Source organism: Solanum tuberosum, unplaced genomic scaffold (genome assembly GCF_000226075.1).
Source record: "Solanum tuberosum cultivar DM 1-3 516 R44 unplaced genomic scaffold, SolTub_3.0 scf00587, whole genome shotgun sequence".
Taxonomy (NCBI): domain Eukaryota; kingdom Viridiplantae; phylum Streptophyta; class Magnoliopsida; order Solanales; family Solanaceae; genus Solanum; species Solanum tuberosum.
The window spans coordinates 143,261-159,728 of record NW_006239546.1 but is presented as its reverse complement, the minus strand read 5'-3'; the positions used below and the strand labels follow the sequence as shown (position 1 = coordinate 159,728).

At 37.6% G+C, this 16,468-nt stretch overlaps 1 pseudogene; it reads right to left on the bottom strand.

Moving 5' to 3' along the window:
- Positions 1-15,157, bottom strand: part of LOC102598269 (uncharacterized) — a 23,713-nt pseudogene extending 8,556 nt beyond the window's left edge.
- Positions 15,158-16,468: the final 1,311 nt, after the last annotated feature.

Genomic DNA, 16,468 nt, shown 5'->3' with positions numbered 1-16,468 from the left:
AGACTTAATAGACTTCTTTTGATTGTAAAGGGCCGTGTCCCTACTTATGTTTTGTGACTGTGTCTAAGATGGCCATGTGAGACTTAGACTTCTGCTGTGTGTTTTTAAAGTTGTTTTAATGAAGTTTAAAGGTGTGGATGTAAATAAGTTTTTTTTTTATTTCCGCACTATCTTCATTATTGAATGCAATGAATGACTATGTGGCTCGTATAAGACACCTTCGGGGTCGAATACGCCATGTTACGACTAGGGGGTACTCTCGGGTCGTGACAGATCTACTAAACCAACACGCGTCAACTCAGCACAAGCGAAGGTGACCACACACGATAAGAAGGGATGAATAAAAAAAAGTTTTCTTACAATTTTTGTTGCCTTTCGAAGATATGTATAGACGTCTTCTTACCGATATTGAAGACTTTACATAGACATGGCTTGTACACATGTGAAACTTATGAACTTGGGGCTCTGATATCATTTTTCATGACCCCAAAAGAATGATGAAACTTGTATCTTTTCACCAAAACAAGTCAGCCTCTACTCAACAAAAATGAAAGAAAAGTAGGAAACAGTAAAGCAAGAACAAGACCAAGGCGGAAAACTTTTCCATTCTAAGCAATATACTAAAACATTGTTGTCAAGTGTACAAGCCACTAAATACATAAAGTCTGAAATTAAGAAATAAGTACAAATATCAATCCTTGTTTCTGATCATATAGAACAAGAATAAATAAAATGAAAAGGAGGGCCTACCGTAGTGACAAGCAAATGCCTCTTCAAGTTCTTGACAAGCTTCAAAATTAGTAGAAGGAGAAAGAGATTACACGGGTCTGGGCTCAAAACCTACACAAGTGTAGAATAAAGGGGTGAGTACCAATAACATGGTACCCAATAAGCAACCTAGAAAGCAAGGCATCTAGCTAGAAAACAAATACCCCTTACACTCCAACCGAACCTCCTCAAACTATAACCTGCACAAAAATCATCCCAACTTGGCATTTCTACACCATACACTCACAAGGCCAAATATCCACAATTGAAAAGCAACAGTCAATGAATCAAGTAAGTCATCCTCAAAGTCAAGTAGCCCAGTCACAGACAACAAGTACATAAAAAAAGTTAGCAATCAAGCCACGCATAAGTATCAAATGCATCAAGTCAAAATAATCAATCTCATGTTGGGACCATTTCTATCGGCACAATATCACTAGCCGAAATAATTTCCCATCGGCTTTATATCAAATCACTAGTCAAAATCATTTCTCATCGGCATTATAAAATACTTTATAGAAATGACTTTGGCATCACAACACTCGCTGGTAAATACCTCGGCATCATAACATTTGGCGACAAAGACCTCGACATCCTAACACTTGCCGGCAAAGACTTCAGCTTCATAACACTCGCCGATAATGACCTCGGAACCATAAATCATCACGTGTCTCATCAAGGTGTTCATAATAGATGCATACAAGCAGTATCACACCAGACAGAAGAGATAACAATCCACACAATTCAAGTCCACATTCATGTTTTCAATAATTTCATCATTCAATCAACAAGGGTCACAATAACACAATTCACATAATCATGTTCCATCATATAGACTTTTTAATTTCCACCCCTTTATGTTGATTTAGATGCATTAAGTGGAAAATTTAAACCCTTCACCTTATCCCCATTACTCCAAACGCCCAAGCAACGAAGGAAGTATACAAATTCTACTAGAATACAAAGTTGAGGAAGTCACTTGACTTTAATCAATCAAAAATCACTTCAAAAGTTGAGTCTTTCCCTTCAAAATCACATCCAAAGTCACTCAATCTATGGACAACCAGGTATTCACAATAAATTTCAAGAAACAGCAACACCCACATCAATCCTTTTGAAAAGTGGGTCAATCAACACAAATCCAATTTAAAAAATAAGGTTTGGATTCGAAATTTAATATTTGAAAAAATTACTCAAGGCTTTAGGAACTTAGTAGGGAAAATAATTTCAAAAAAGAACTAAAAATCACCATTTTACTAATTTCTTGGGTTCTTGAAGATGACCCCAAATTTGTCATTTAAAAAGGTTGATTTGAACACATATATCCATAGATAATAATGGTTAATTGAAGATTTATAGTACAGAATCGTTACACCAAAAGCTTTTCCTCAAAAATCTAGTCCAAATCGCTATCCCAAAGTTCTCAAAACTCAAAAATGGTGAAATGGGGCGTAAGTCCCGAAATTTACTAGACAAAATCCTCCCATATATTGCATAAGTGAGCAGGGCTTTGCTTAATTGAGCACCGAAAAAAGTTTGGCCTTCGTAAAAGTGAGTCCTCATTCGCTTAAGGAAAAGTCGCTTAAACAATAAGATTTCCGCAAAAACGAGGCCTGTAGCATTAGAAAATGCTGCCTACTTTCCAAGCATCAAAAAGACCCTCAGGATTTGTTTAGAACCCCATGCACACAAAGCACATATGCCTTTCGATTTACTTAATGTTTCGGACGCAACTGAACAACCAAAGCAAAAATCCAAGATTTCCTTGACCCAACATTCGTGAAATCCACAAGAAATTAACTCACAGCTAAAAAGGCTGAAACAAGATCGGGACGTCTATAAAATTAACGAAGACCTGTACAAGACCTAATATCATCCCTGAAATCTAACGGAACTCTCGGAATTCCATCTGAGCATCCGAACCTAGAATGTTGACCAAATTCAATATAAGGCTAAAATTCCACAATTTCTAAACTTAGGACCTCAAATCTTCAAAAATATTTGGAATCTAAAACCGAAAACTCTAACGGATCAGATTTCACATATCGAGACAGATGGAATTTCATTCCGACACTTGAAACTCAAAAAGATACCAAAAACCAATTTCTTAACCACATAGACTTTCACTGTCAAAACATACAAAATTCTACACTCTTACTTAAAGTTCAAAACCAACGTTTTAAAACTCAACTATAGAAGAATCGGTGTCAAAATACAAAGGGAAAAATGGTAGATTCATAAAACTTTCCAAAAATGACCGACCAGATCATTACAATATTTTAGAAGAAATTGTCTTGTCACTTAGATACGAAAGGATGTCTGGATAACCAATGAAAGTTAGAAAAAAGAATTTAGGTGAAAAGCTAACTATTAGCAAAAACTATTGTGGACGTCATGGACTTGAAGGTCATAACAAACGAACTTGTACCTTGTTTTCCAAAGAGAAGTGAAATATTCATTTTTAGAACACATTCAGCTTCTAGTTAAATATTTTTTTCCTTATTAAATTCTACGTATATGTTTAGTTAGATGATGCAGTATTGAAATAATTTTCACAAATTGTCATGTTATTTTGAAAATTTCTTATACATTTTATGAAATTATTAGTATTCAATATAAATATTTGTTCACCTTTGTTTTAAGAATCTATGTTATAACATATATTATATATACTGACCAGTTGTATTTGTTGTACACTATGTTTGGTACATAGCACTGTTTACTGATAGTATGTTATGTATTTTGTACATTCTATTATCTATCAAACATGCAATATATCATATACATAAAAATTTATTGTGTGTTTGAGACTTGTTGGTGACACAACGAGCCTATACCTTAGACGTGACCGGCACTCGAGAAGCATTTCTAGACCCCAAGTGAACCCTTGGCCTGCCTGACTGCTTAGCAGAGGACTTAACTCAAGAAATAAGAAGCTTTAAATTCAAGGTTTAACGCATTCATCTGAAATAAACTCAACTAATATCTAAAAGTACTCAATATTATAAATAATATAGTTTGAAAAATGTCTCAAAATAAAAGGAAAATATTGAGAGACTCCACAATTCTAACTATATATAAAGCCTCTATTACTTGAATAGATGTCGGAAAAGACCCATGACAACTCAACAATAACTAGAAATTTATGTGAAATCCGCTGTAATTCACGGAGGCTCACCAAATATATCTGAAGCGCAAAGTGATCTCAACGAAATGCCTGTTGATGATCTAGAATACCTGTATCTACTTCATAAAAAAGATGTTTATCGAATGACGTTAGCAGATTGAATGTACAAGTATGTAATAGAGCAAAACAAAAATAATAGAAAGAAGGGACTGCAACAGATAAAATATACTCAAGCTGAATGAACAAAAATAAAAGAGTAAAATCATTTAAAATGTTACAAATAATCAATCATCTCTGAACTCTAGATAGTAAGTGATATATGAAAATATGCTTCAACTTTGTTTAGGAGATTCTCTAACTGACAACCGTCATTGTGTGCTACGTGATGATGTATCGTCTCGCCCATGCTGCCAGAACTATCGCATTCTGTGTCGAGGTATAGAACATCTCAACTAAGTGGATTCACTAAGAATAGTGATTCATCTAAAAAGTATGATCATTTACCAATGTTGGCAGACATAGTTTACGGGCATTTTTAGTTGTATGAACTCATCCTTATATCAGTGCTACAATCCTACTCACTATAAATATATACTAATGCTCAAATGTATAAAACATACTCTTTCTCTATTTTGAGGAAATTTCTCAAAATACTTTCTTAAAAGAGGTTATGCTCTGAAGTATCTCTAAACTCATAAAATCATTTAGAAATTAAAGTTACTCTTGCTCAATATAATAAAATGATACATTTGGGACTACTTAGTTCCTTTATACGTTTTCTCATATCATTTTTAAAACTCTTTCTCAAGACTCTTGTTTGCTTTCTTAGAATCCAGTTTTAAACAATTACATTAGATTAAAAGATTCTCAATAAGAACTCGAGGAATACTCATTGATAGGGCTCATGCTGAAGAATAGACAAGAACAATAAAGTCAATAAATCTCATTGCACAATATACATTAATTCAATAATTAGGAATAGAAATTTAGTAATCAAGAACTTAGTATTCAATTCAACTCATCTCAAGAATACTCAACTCTAAGGATAGAACCCTAGATTACTCTTTTAGTGATATAAGAGTAGATGTAGGGTGTGAGGATGAACTAGTCCAACACTATAATATCTTACATACCTGGGAATAACAAATTCTTGGCAAAATCGATGAAATTTGAAAAATGCTTGAAAATTCTAGCTTTTCCCCTCTTGAACCCTTGTTCTAAGCCTTTAAAGTGTTAGTCAATCTAAAATAACTATTTAAAACTCTCTAAACCCTTAGCTAGGTGTAAAAAAGGTGTGGTTTGGGCTTACAATAGGGGTAAAATGGCATAGCTTAGGTATTAACCTCATCGAAAATGACCAAAATTGCCTTGAGTATGAAAACTTACGAGTGACCTATGAGGATCCCTAAACGTACCATTTCGGGCATAATGGTTCATTTAGGGAACCGTACAGGTGGCCCTTTTCAGGGTTGCCTTAAATAGTTGGTCTACATTCCCGATATGGGTCGTACAAGGTTCCACCGGCCATTTATGGAACCATCCAGGTGACCCCAAATCTTTGCAGCTCTAAACGACCAGTCCACTAAGCTTAAACGGGTCGTGGACCCCTAAACAAACCTCTTAGGGTTCCGTGAAAGGTTAATGGTCCGTTTTAGATTCGTGGACCTGCTCGTTAACCCACTTTAACCTTTTTCCAAAGTTCGAGGTTTCAAAATATCTCCCTCTTGGGAACATTTGTCCTTTAATGGAAATCAAGCTAGCACAAAGAGACTTGGAGAGACTATCATCCTAACGTGAAGCATACATAATCAGCATATACTCAACATATCAAAATGAAATAATACCTTAAAAAGAGTTGGTACCTCGGACTAGAACTGAGTTGGAGGAAATGAAATGAGGATATCTCTTTTTCATATGTTCCTCGGCTTCCTAAGTAGCCTCCCCAACAAATAGATTCCTCCAGAAGACTTTGACTGATGCAACTCCTTTGGTTCTCAACTTGACAACCTAACGATCGACGATCTGAACTAACATCTCCTCATAGGACAAACTGCCCTGAACTCTAATACTCATAGTAGGCATGATGAGTGAAGGATCACCCAACCACTTCTTTAGAATAGAAATAAGAAAAACCAGATGGATTGCTCCTAACTCAGGTTCTAGATCTAACTCATGACCTACGTTACCAATCCTTTTGGATATCCTATATGAATTATTTACGTATTAAAAACATTTCATCCAATACTAGGTGTGGACGATCTTTAAGCAGTATATACCCAACAAAAGAGTTGGGGTCGATCCCACACAGAGTAGTTCTATTTTGAATCCCAAATATGAAGTTATAACGGTGACTTTTGCAGCTAAAGGAATAAAAGTTTTTGGAAACGATGGGCCAAACTTGAAGAAGTAATTACCATTCCAAAATGACCCACCTTTAGACTAGAAAACTACTTCAACAATCAACTAGGAGCAATCAAATAAGGGAAATATGATTAGGGATTGAATAACCAACTGCCAAATTCAACTCAACGGGTGCAAATCACTAACAAAAAATGCATTGGTAGGATGGACTTTAGGTAATGCACCTTTCTCTCGAACAATTACCTTATTTCCATTGAGTTCTTTCGAACCTCAACGCATTTCATAAAAAGACCAGCTCACAATCTCACCACATCCACTCTCTCGAGCTAGATTCATAGGATGAATCTTGGATTTCACTCTTTCAAGTTGAAACCGTCATGACCCACTAGCTATGAGTGTCAAGTTATCACCTTAGTTCTACACTTCTCTCTCAAGCAAGCATAAAACCTTGAATTATATTGAAATAAACATACAATATAGAGATTAAACCACAACAATAACTCAGACCCACTTCAAATTAACACCAAATTCACTAATAACTAACACCCCTTCAGTCAAACACAACAATTGGTTACATTGTCAAAGCCACAAGATCGGGGTTTTAACAAATCATCGTAAAAGAAAGAAATTCAATACGTACTACATGATCCATGGCTGGGTATTTGGAGATCGAAGTTCTAAGATGAAAAATATCTTTTTTATTACAACACCCAATTGAAATCTCTTGCCAAAATTTCTTCAAATAAACAAGAGTAGTGTTTTTGCTCTCTCTCTTTTGTTATTCCCAATGGCTAAATGATTTCTCTCTCTCTTCAAAAATCATTTTATACTGATCTGAAGTGCTGCTTTTTGGGGTCATTCAACGAGGAAAGTCGGGCTTCGACGACTAGTCGGCAACTTACCAATCGTCCTTGTCCATCGCCTTCGTTCTTCACAATTTCCTCATTCAAACACTGTATTATTAGGCGATCTAGATCAGGATCGCCGATCATTTCTGAGATGTGCCCTTTTTCCCTTTAGCTTGCAATTTCTAATTCACGTTGGTCTCGACCAGTATGTTCGGCGACATAATCTCTCTTCGCCGATGCTGTCGATGATTCGCCGATAAAGAATGCAGTTCGCCTATGTTTTTCCTATTTCAGGCTCAGTCGTCTGTAACTTTAAACAATCCAGGGGTAATTTGGCGGTGCGCCAAGTTCTCTTGGCGATCCTCAACTTCGTTTCTCCCTCTTTTTCAGCTTGTGTTGTCATTTTTACCTTTTGGTGTCCTTGTTTTGTTCCTCAATCCATATATCTGAAAACCAAGGATTTTTCATCAGTTTATAGCACAAGTTAAGCATTTGAGAACATTGACTCTATCTAAATAAGGCTCCAAATGAGTCCAAATCTCAGACACATCAACACCCATAACTTAAACTTTTGCTTGTCCTCAAGTAAAACCTAAGTTCAGCAGTTCAAAAAGGATGTCTCCAAAAGTGCTACAAAGGACTCAATATTAATGCACACAACAAAACTCAACTACTCATGCAATGATCAATTATGCGTTAAAAGATTCAAGTTGTGACTCACCATTACCGAAGATGCTCAAGTTCACAATACTCGCTTCAAATGTAACTTCAAGCTCAACAAAGTTACTCAATTACCCTCACAACAAAAGTGATTCCCTATTCACACAAAGTTCTTCAACAATTTATAGTTGCGGAATCATATACGATTCTCAGACTCACAAAGATGAACACATGCATGACTTCACCCATAGGTTTGCCCTTATTTTCCAAGCAACATTCACTTCAGCCCACTCAAGATGACAAAGGTCTTTTCAAGGCTTACAACGAGTCTAGGTGCAAAGGTATGGTCATTTAGGCTCAGTGGCTATTATCCTCATGAAATGTGGTCTGAACTTCACTTTCTTCCTTTTCTTCAACATTTTAATCATGCTTATAGTTCACCCCATTATTCAGCTTTCAATGGACTTCTGGACACCCCATTTCTTTTCCCACTTTCACAAGCTTATTTCATAACTTATTCATTCTTTTTCTTTTTCTTTCTTCTTTTCTTTCCTTTTTTTTACATAGAAGGGTTCCATCTTTTTCAAGACCATAGCTCAAAGGGGAATTTTTCACACTTCTTGATTTACCTTCTCTTTCACCACACCCCCAACTTAGGATTTTGGCCTAAGATGGCTACTCAAACAAACTACACTTCATGAGAGTTATGGGTGAATGGATAAAGACGGGTTACAATTGCTTAAGTTTCTTCCACGAAAAGGATAAAGCTCAAAGGGGTTCAAGCACGGTTCACACAACTCATAAGGTTGGTCACAAAATGAGGTATATTATCAAATTTTTTCACTCATCAAAATTGTTGAAATGACCTATCTAAACACACTTGAAAAAACCATTAGTATCATCACAACATTCTCCTGAGTGATTTTGCCACACTTAGTGCAAGTGGGGGTCCAACTAGCCCTTGTGCCACACTGCCCTAAGCTCTCAAAATTTTTAGAGCTCTGATTCCTACGATCATTCCTATTTCTTGGTATAGGTGCACTAGCTGAAGATGGAGCAGGTTTAGATGACCTCTGCTGAAAATACAGCTCTGATTCCTACGATCATTCCTATTTCTTGTTGAGAAACTCTTCTCTATCCTTTAACTTATCTTCCTCATCCCATTGCAAATGATTCGTTAGCCTAGCTATGTACATGTCCCCTATCAGCATAATTGTCTTACCTTTCTTACTCGATAAGCAGGATAGCCTAGACACGAACAAACTCATCATGTTCTTCTTATATTCCACCATCTTAGGAGCATAGAGGGATAACTTAGTAAACTACAGGTTGTACTCATGCACACTCATATCTTCCTGTTTAGATTTTGGAACTTTCTCACCTTAACTTCCCTTAGCTCTCAGGAAAATAAGCGCCCCAAGAAAGGATTCTCAAACACAGCCAACTCAAAAGTGGTGCCCCCCTGCCCTATTCTTCTTTCACTGAATAAACCATATCCTAACAACACCTTTGAGCTAATATGAAGCTAACTCTACATTCTCTGTGTCAGCAACATGCATGACCTCAAACACTTTATAAAGCTCTTCCAGAAAGTTCTCAGGATCATAACTGATCTTCAACCCTGTGAACTCTAGAGGATTCGTCCTACAATACTCATAGAGTCCGGATGTATCAGCCACATCCTGACGACCTACTTCTTATTTAAATACCCGATTTTGCACAACCTGAGTCATCATCTGAATAACATTCCTGAACTCACCATTGGTGGCATCTTCATGAGAGGGATGTACTTCTGGTGCATTGGGAGATTTTTGATTCTGAGGATTAGCATTCCTCCTAGAAGGACATCCTCAAATAACTATTTATGGAGGCATAATTTGACAAGACATGTTTAAGAACGAGTTAGAAGAATTTTTTATAGAGTTGAACTCTTATATCACAAATAGGAGTAAGAAGAAAGTCAATAGTTCCGAAATGTCATAGCTTCCTCATTATAGATGTGGTGCTCTTTGATGTTTGCGTAATAAAGACACAACTTCCAATGCAAGTGTCTACGATCGTACAATAGTATAGTAACCCAACCAAGGGTTGGGGGTCGAGTCCCAAGAGAGTGGGTTTAAGAATTAATAGAAATATAAAATCAAGTTCTAATTAGTCATAGCTAAAAACATTATTGAATATAAACATGTTAAATTTAAAGGGCGACACAAAAGTGTCAATTAACAATGGGGGTTTGTCAAAAGTAAGTAAAAACAAGCAAAAATGCAAAGGGTACTAATTAAGGAGAGGGGATTCTTGGGATGTGATAGGAATACGGAATAAACAAAACTATTGGGTACATGAAGAATATGGATTAGACTAGACATTTGGGTACATGCTCTTGATAGTAAATCTGTTGAGTATTTGTGACTAGGCTAGACTATAGTGGGGGTAACTTCTCTCTCGAGCAACTTACCCCGAATCAAATGGGTTCCTCTCGGACACCCACTTGCCGCATGAAGAACAGCCTCCGCCTTAGCCCACTCACTCTCTCGAACTGAGTGTGTAGGATAAGGACTAGGGTTCACTCTCTCAAGCTGAACCTCATGTCGACGCACTCCCACCGGCCATCAATTTAGTAGTCTTAGTTTTACGACCTCTCTCTCTCGCAACCTGAAAACACAAAGGTGAAATAGTATTTGCAACTACAATTTCATTAAGTTCCACCACAACTACTAAACGAAATCACATTTCCACAACATATAAACCATCAACAAGCCAGACCCAAATGAGATTGCATTCAAATGTGTATGAATATTTAAGTCTCAAAACAAGGAAAGAATGAAGAATCCACAAGACCCAAGTCCAAATTCTTGGAGTTGAAACCCTTTGAATCTTCAAGTTCTTCAAAACCCTCTCAAAACTTAGAACTCAGAAGTCTATGTTAAAAATTATATATTAAAATCTGATACTATGCTTCAACTATCAATGAGTATTTATAGTTTTCAAAAATCTGTGATCCGATCATTCGGCGTCGATAGTCGAGATCTCCGATCAACTCGGTGATCCGCCTATGTTTCTTCGTCTCGCCTTTAATTTGTCATCAATTCTTGATGGAATTCACTGTAACTTATGGCGATCTTAATCGGGGTCGCCGATTGATTCCGCGAATCACCCTCTTCCTTTCTAATTTGCCCATCAACACATGTTTACGACCTTCATCAGCACCTTCGGCGACTAGGTCATCTACGCCGACTGGATCGGTGATGTGCCAAATGAGAATGCTACTCGCCATCATTTTTCTCAATTTTCGCTCCAGCTTTCTGTAACTTTCGGCGGTTTGGGAGCCTATTCAGCGAGTCGCCCAATGGTTTCGGTGATCTTCAGGTTTTCATTCTCCTTACTCTTTTGTGTTGGCACTTTTGGAACATCTTTTCCTCGCTCTTTCAGCTGCTAGTTCCTTATTGGCTCGATTGTGTCCATGTTTTGCCTCTAACTTTTAATACCTAAAGTTCAAGGTTGTTCATCAGTTATTGAGACAAATTATGTATTTGAGGACACTAATTTTATCAAAATGTAGCCTTAAATGGGTCCACTTTGAAGACTCATCAACACCCCCAACTTAAACTTTTGCTTGTCCTCAAGTAAAACTCAAGTTCAGCCATTCAAACAGGGATGTATCAAACAGTGCTACATAAGACTTGATCATGAATGTACATGACAAAACTCAATCTACTCATGTGAGGATCAAATGTGTACCCAAAGATTCAAGTTGTGACACAACATTACCAAAAGTTCTTAAGCTCACAATACTTGCTTCAAATGCAAGTTCAAGCTCAACTAAAGTGTTCAAATGCCCTCACACAATGAATGATTCCATATTCACACACAATGGTTTACAATTTAAAGCTTCAGAATCAAATGCAACACTCATACTCACAAAGAAGAACACAATGCATAAATTCACCCATAGGTTTACCTGTATTTTCCGATCAACACTTGCTTCAGCTCACTCGAGATCAAAAAGGTCTTTTCAAGGCTTGTAATGGGGCTGAGTGCAAAGGTATGGTCATTTAGGCTCAGTGACTTTCATCCTCATGAAATGTGGTACTCACAACACTTCCTTTCCTCTTCCTTCATCATTTTCATTAGTGCTCGTAAGTCATCCTATTATTCAATTTCCATGAATTGTTTGGAAACCCCATTTCTTTTGTACTTTATTTCACAACTTTTTTTTCTTTTTTTTTCTTTCTCTTTTTTTTATATGGAGGGGTTCCATTTTTCTCAAAACCATGGGTAAGGGAAGACTTTCCTTGCACTTCTTGACTTGCCCCTATATTTTCATCAACACCCCCAGCTTAGGATTTTGGCCTAAGTTGGTTGTTCAACTAACCACAACTTCATGAGGATTATGGGTGATGGATAAAGAAAGGTCATTCCTTTCATCAAGTTTCTTCCAAAGAAAGGCAAACCTCAAGGGATGTTCAAAAGATGTTCAAACATGCTCTCAAGGTAGGCCACAAAGAGGCATATGTCAAATAACGGGGAAAATTCTAGGATCCATCATGCATAGTTCACAGGTAAGCTCATCACACTAGGCATCGACACTAAAGTCAAACGAGACTCCATACTTTTGCTACTGTGCAACGGTCATCACAAGAGAATCAATTTGATACATGGCTAAACACAACGATATGCAAAGAGTTCATATATTATATATGCAACTTCATTTGGCCTCATTATAGCCATACATTCATGTTCGTTCAATTATGAGCTTTATTTAAGTCATCGATATTGATCAAAACTGAGACTCAAATTTACAAGAGGGTAATCATATTTAGCATACAAGGGGAATGGTAAGAAGAGGGGGATGCGCTACCCAATTTCCACTCCTCACCAAAAAGACTCGACATTGCCCTCAAAGAGCCAGCAAAACCACAAAAAGACATTGACATAAATAAATAAATTAAGACATAAAAATGGTTAAGAAGAATATGTAAAATGTGAACAGGTAGAGGAAGGTGATGAGGGATCTTCACTAATGGGCGAGATAGGTAGTGTCGCCGAATTGTATTAGCGATCCGCCGACTAAGAACTCTTCTTTTTATCTTATTCTTTGGTCAAGCTGGTAATCCCAACCAAATAAGCCGACTAACACAGGCGTCTTGCTGAATCTTCTAGAGCCTCATCATCAGTTTTAATTTCCTCACGGAAAATCACATCAAGCACGCCAAGTACGTTTGGTGATTCACCGAGAGTTATTCATCCTACTAAAATGACAAACATTTTATTTAAAAAATAAATTCTAGTACTTGGGTTGCTTCCCAAGAAGCGCCTTATTTAACGTCGTAGCATGACATGGAAGTGCCTTCAAGCATCCTCCAAATACACCACTTTAACCAAAGAAATCTCTTGACATTCTCCAAAATATAATTTCAAACGTTGACCGTTCACTTTAAATGGGGGTCCTTCTTGATCTTCAACTTCTATGGCACCATTGGTGAATGCTAGGGTTACTTTAAAAGGTCCAGAGCATTAGGATTTGAGTTTTTTGGGAAAGAGTCTAAGTCAAGATTTGTATAGCAACACCCAATCTCCCACCTTGAAGTCCCGCTTGAGTATTCGAGCATCATGCCATTTCTTCATCTTCTCTTTGTAAATGGCTGAACTTTCATAAGAGATGAGTCTAAATTCATCAAGTTCATTCAACTGCTCTACCCTTCCCCTTGAAGTTTTTGACCAGTCCAAATTTAAAGCTTTCAGTGCCCAGAATGATTTGTGTTCCAACTTGATGGGCAAACGGCAAGCCTTACAAAAAAACAACTGATATGGGGACATACAAATAGGTGTTTTGTAAGCGGTCCGATAAGCCCAAAGTGCATCATCGAGCTTCCTAGACCAGCAAGTTCTATTGGCATTCACTATCTTGGCCAGGATGCTTTTGATCTTCCGATTTGATACCTCGACCTGGCCACTTGTTTGGGGATGATATGGAGTTGCCACCTTGTGCTTCACCCCATATTTTCTCAGCGCCATTGAGAACCATTTATTGCAAAAGTGTGACCCCCCATCACTAATAATTGCCCTAGGAGTGCCAAATCTTGCAAAGATGTATTGTTTCAAAAATTGGACAACACTTTTTCCTTCGTTGTTTGGAAGTGCAATAGCTTCCACCCACTTGGAAACCTAATCAACAGCCACCAAGATATATTTATTTCGAAATGAGCTCACAAATGGGCCCATGAAATCTATCCCCCATACATCAAATAGCTCAACCTTTAAAATAGGAGTGAGAGTTAATTCGTGTCTTCAATACACGCCGCCTTGCTGCTGACATTGAGAGCATTTCTTCGCAAACTCATGTGCATCCTTGTAGAGGGACGACCAGTAATATCTACTCTGGAGAACTTTAGCGGCGGTGCGAATACCACTATGGTGACCACCCACTGGAGATGTATGATAAGCATGGAGAATTTCTACCACTTCTTCTTCCGGAACACACCCTCTAATGACATGGTCAACACACTATCGAAACAACTATGGGTCATTCCAAAAGTACTTTTTAAAATCGAACATGAACCTCTTCTGTTGGTAAAATGTCAACTCATCCAGCATCACCCCACACACAATGTAATTTGCAAAATCTCCATACCATGACATATGTTTGAGAGATATTACAAACACTTGTTCATCGGGGAAGGAGTCATCTAGGTCGACCCCATGATCAACATTTACCCTTACTTCCAATCTTGATAAGTGATTAGCCACTTGATTTTCACATTCTTTTTTATCTTTTACCTCAAAATCAAATTCTTGTAATAGTAGCACCCACCTTATCAATCTTGGTTTTGCATCTTTCTTTGCTATAAGTAACGGAATGCAGCATGATCTGTATGTACGATTACTTTGGTGCCTAGCAGGTATGCCCAAAACTTTTCAAATGCATAGATTACAGCAAACAACTCTTGTTCAGTGACCGTATAATTTTGTTGGGCACTATTTAGAGTTTTGCTTGCGTAATAATTGGGTGAAATAGTTTGTTGCGCTTTTTTTCCAACACGACCCCCAATGCCATACCGCTAGTATCACACATTACTTCAAAAGATTTGGACAAATTACGGCTGATGATATTCGGGGTGGATACTAGTTTCTCTTTCAACCACTGAAATGTAGCCATACAAGCATCATCAAAATACAATTTCACTTCCTTTTCTATGATTTTGCAGAATGGGTGTGCAAACTTTGCTAAGTCTTTAATGAAGCTTCGGTAGAACCCTGCATGCCCCAAGAAGCTGCGAACACCCTTCACTGAAATCGGCGGCGATAATTTCTCAATGACCTCAATATTTGCCTTGTCAACTTCCATCCCCTTTTGCGACACCTTGTGCCTAAGAACAATACCTTCTTTCACCATAAAGTGACATTTCTCCCAATTCAGAACCAGATTCGTTTCCACGTATCTTTTGATCACCTGCCCTAAGTGTGTCAATCATTCTTCAAATGTATCCCCCATGATTGAGAAGTCGTCCATGAATACCTCCATAGAGACTTCGACCATATCCGCAAAAATAGACAACATGCAGTGCTGAAATATTACTAGGGCATTACATAGCCCGAATGGCATCCTTTTGAATGTAAATGTTCCATAAGGGTAAGTAAAAGTGGTTTTCTCTTGGTCTTTTAGCGCAATAGAGATTTGATTATAATCGGAGTACCCATCTAAAAAACAATGTCACCCCCTTTCCGATAACCGGTCAAGCATCTAGTCCATAAAATGCATTGGGAAGTGGTCCTTTTAAGTCCATGAGTTAAGCTTTTGATAATCCATGCATACTCTCCACCCAGTCACTGGTCTAGTCGGCACGAGTTCCCCCTTTGCATTTGGGACTACAGTGATACCTCCCTTGTTTGGTATGCATTGTACTGGGTTTACCCATTTACTATCTGCAATAGGGTATATTACTCCCGCGTCTAACCACTTGATAATCTCCTTTTTCACTACCTTTTGCATTGGTGGTTCAATCTCCGTTGATATTCCACACTAGGTTTACATTCATTTTCAAGCCGAATTTTGTGAGTATAGACACCAGGAGGAATGCCCACTATATCAGTTAGGGTTCATCCTATAGCTTTTATATGCTTCTGTAGTGCTTCAATGAGCAAGTTCACCTGCCTTTAAAGCAAGTCAGCTGTGATAATCATGGGTAAAGTATTATTGGCTCCCAAAAATACATATTTAAGATGAGATGGTAGTGCTTTTAACTCCAGATTTCGCGGTTCCTCAGTTGATGGCTTTACAGGAGGACTTTCTCTATTTGTCAGGTCGATATCCAACTTGATTTGATACCTTGAATACACTTTTAATCCCGCTAAGGAAGCTACTACTTCATCATAGCCCTGAACTTCGGATTCATCATAATTAGCAAGAACAGATTCAAGGGGTTCATTATTTCGTGTCAAATGGCTTACACCTTCCACCGCTTCATCTATAACATCCTCAGTTGACACCACATGGCTATCGCTTGGATGTCTCATGGATTTGCAAACATTGAAGGTTACCTTATCATTGTTCACCTGGAACTTTAATTTCCCACTTTCGACATCCACCATGCCCTCCCGGTTGCTAAGAATGGTCTTCCCAAGATAATGGGAATTTCAACATCTATCTCACAATCTAAAATCACAAAATCATTCGAAAAGATGAACCGATCTACCTTTACCAAGA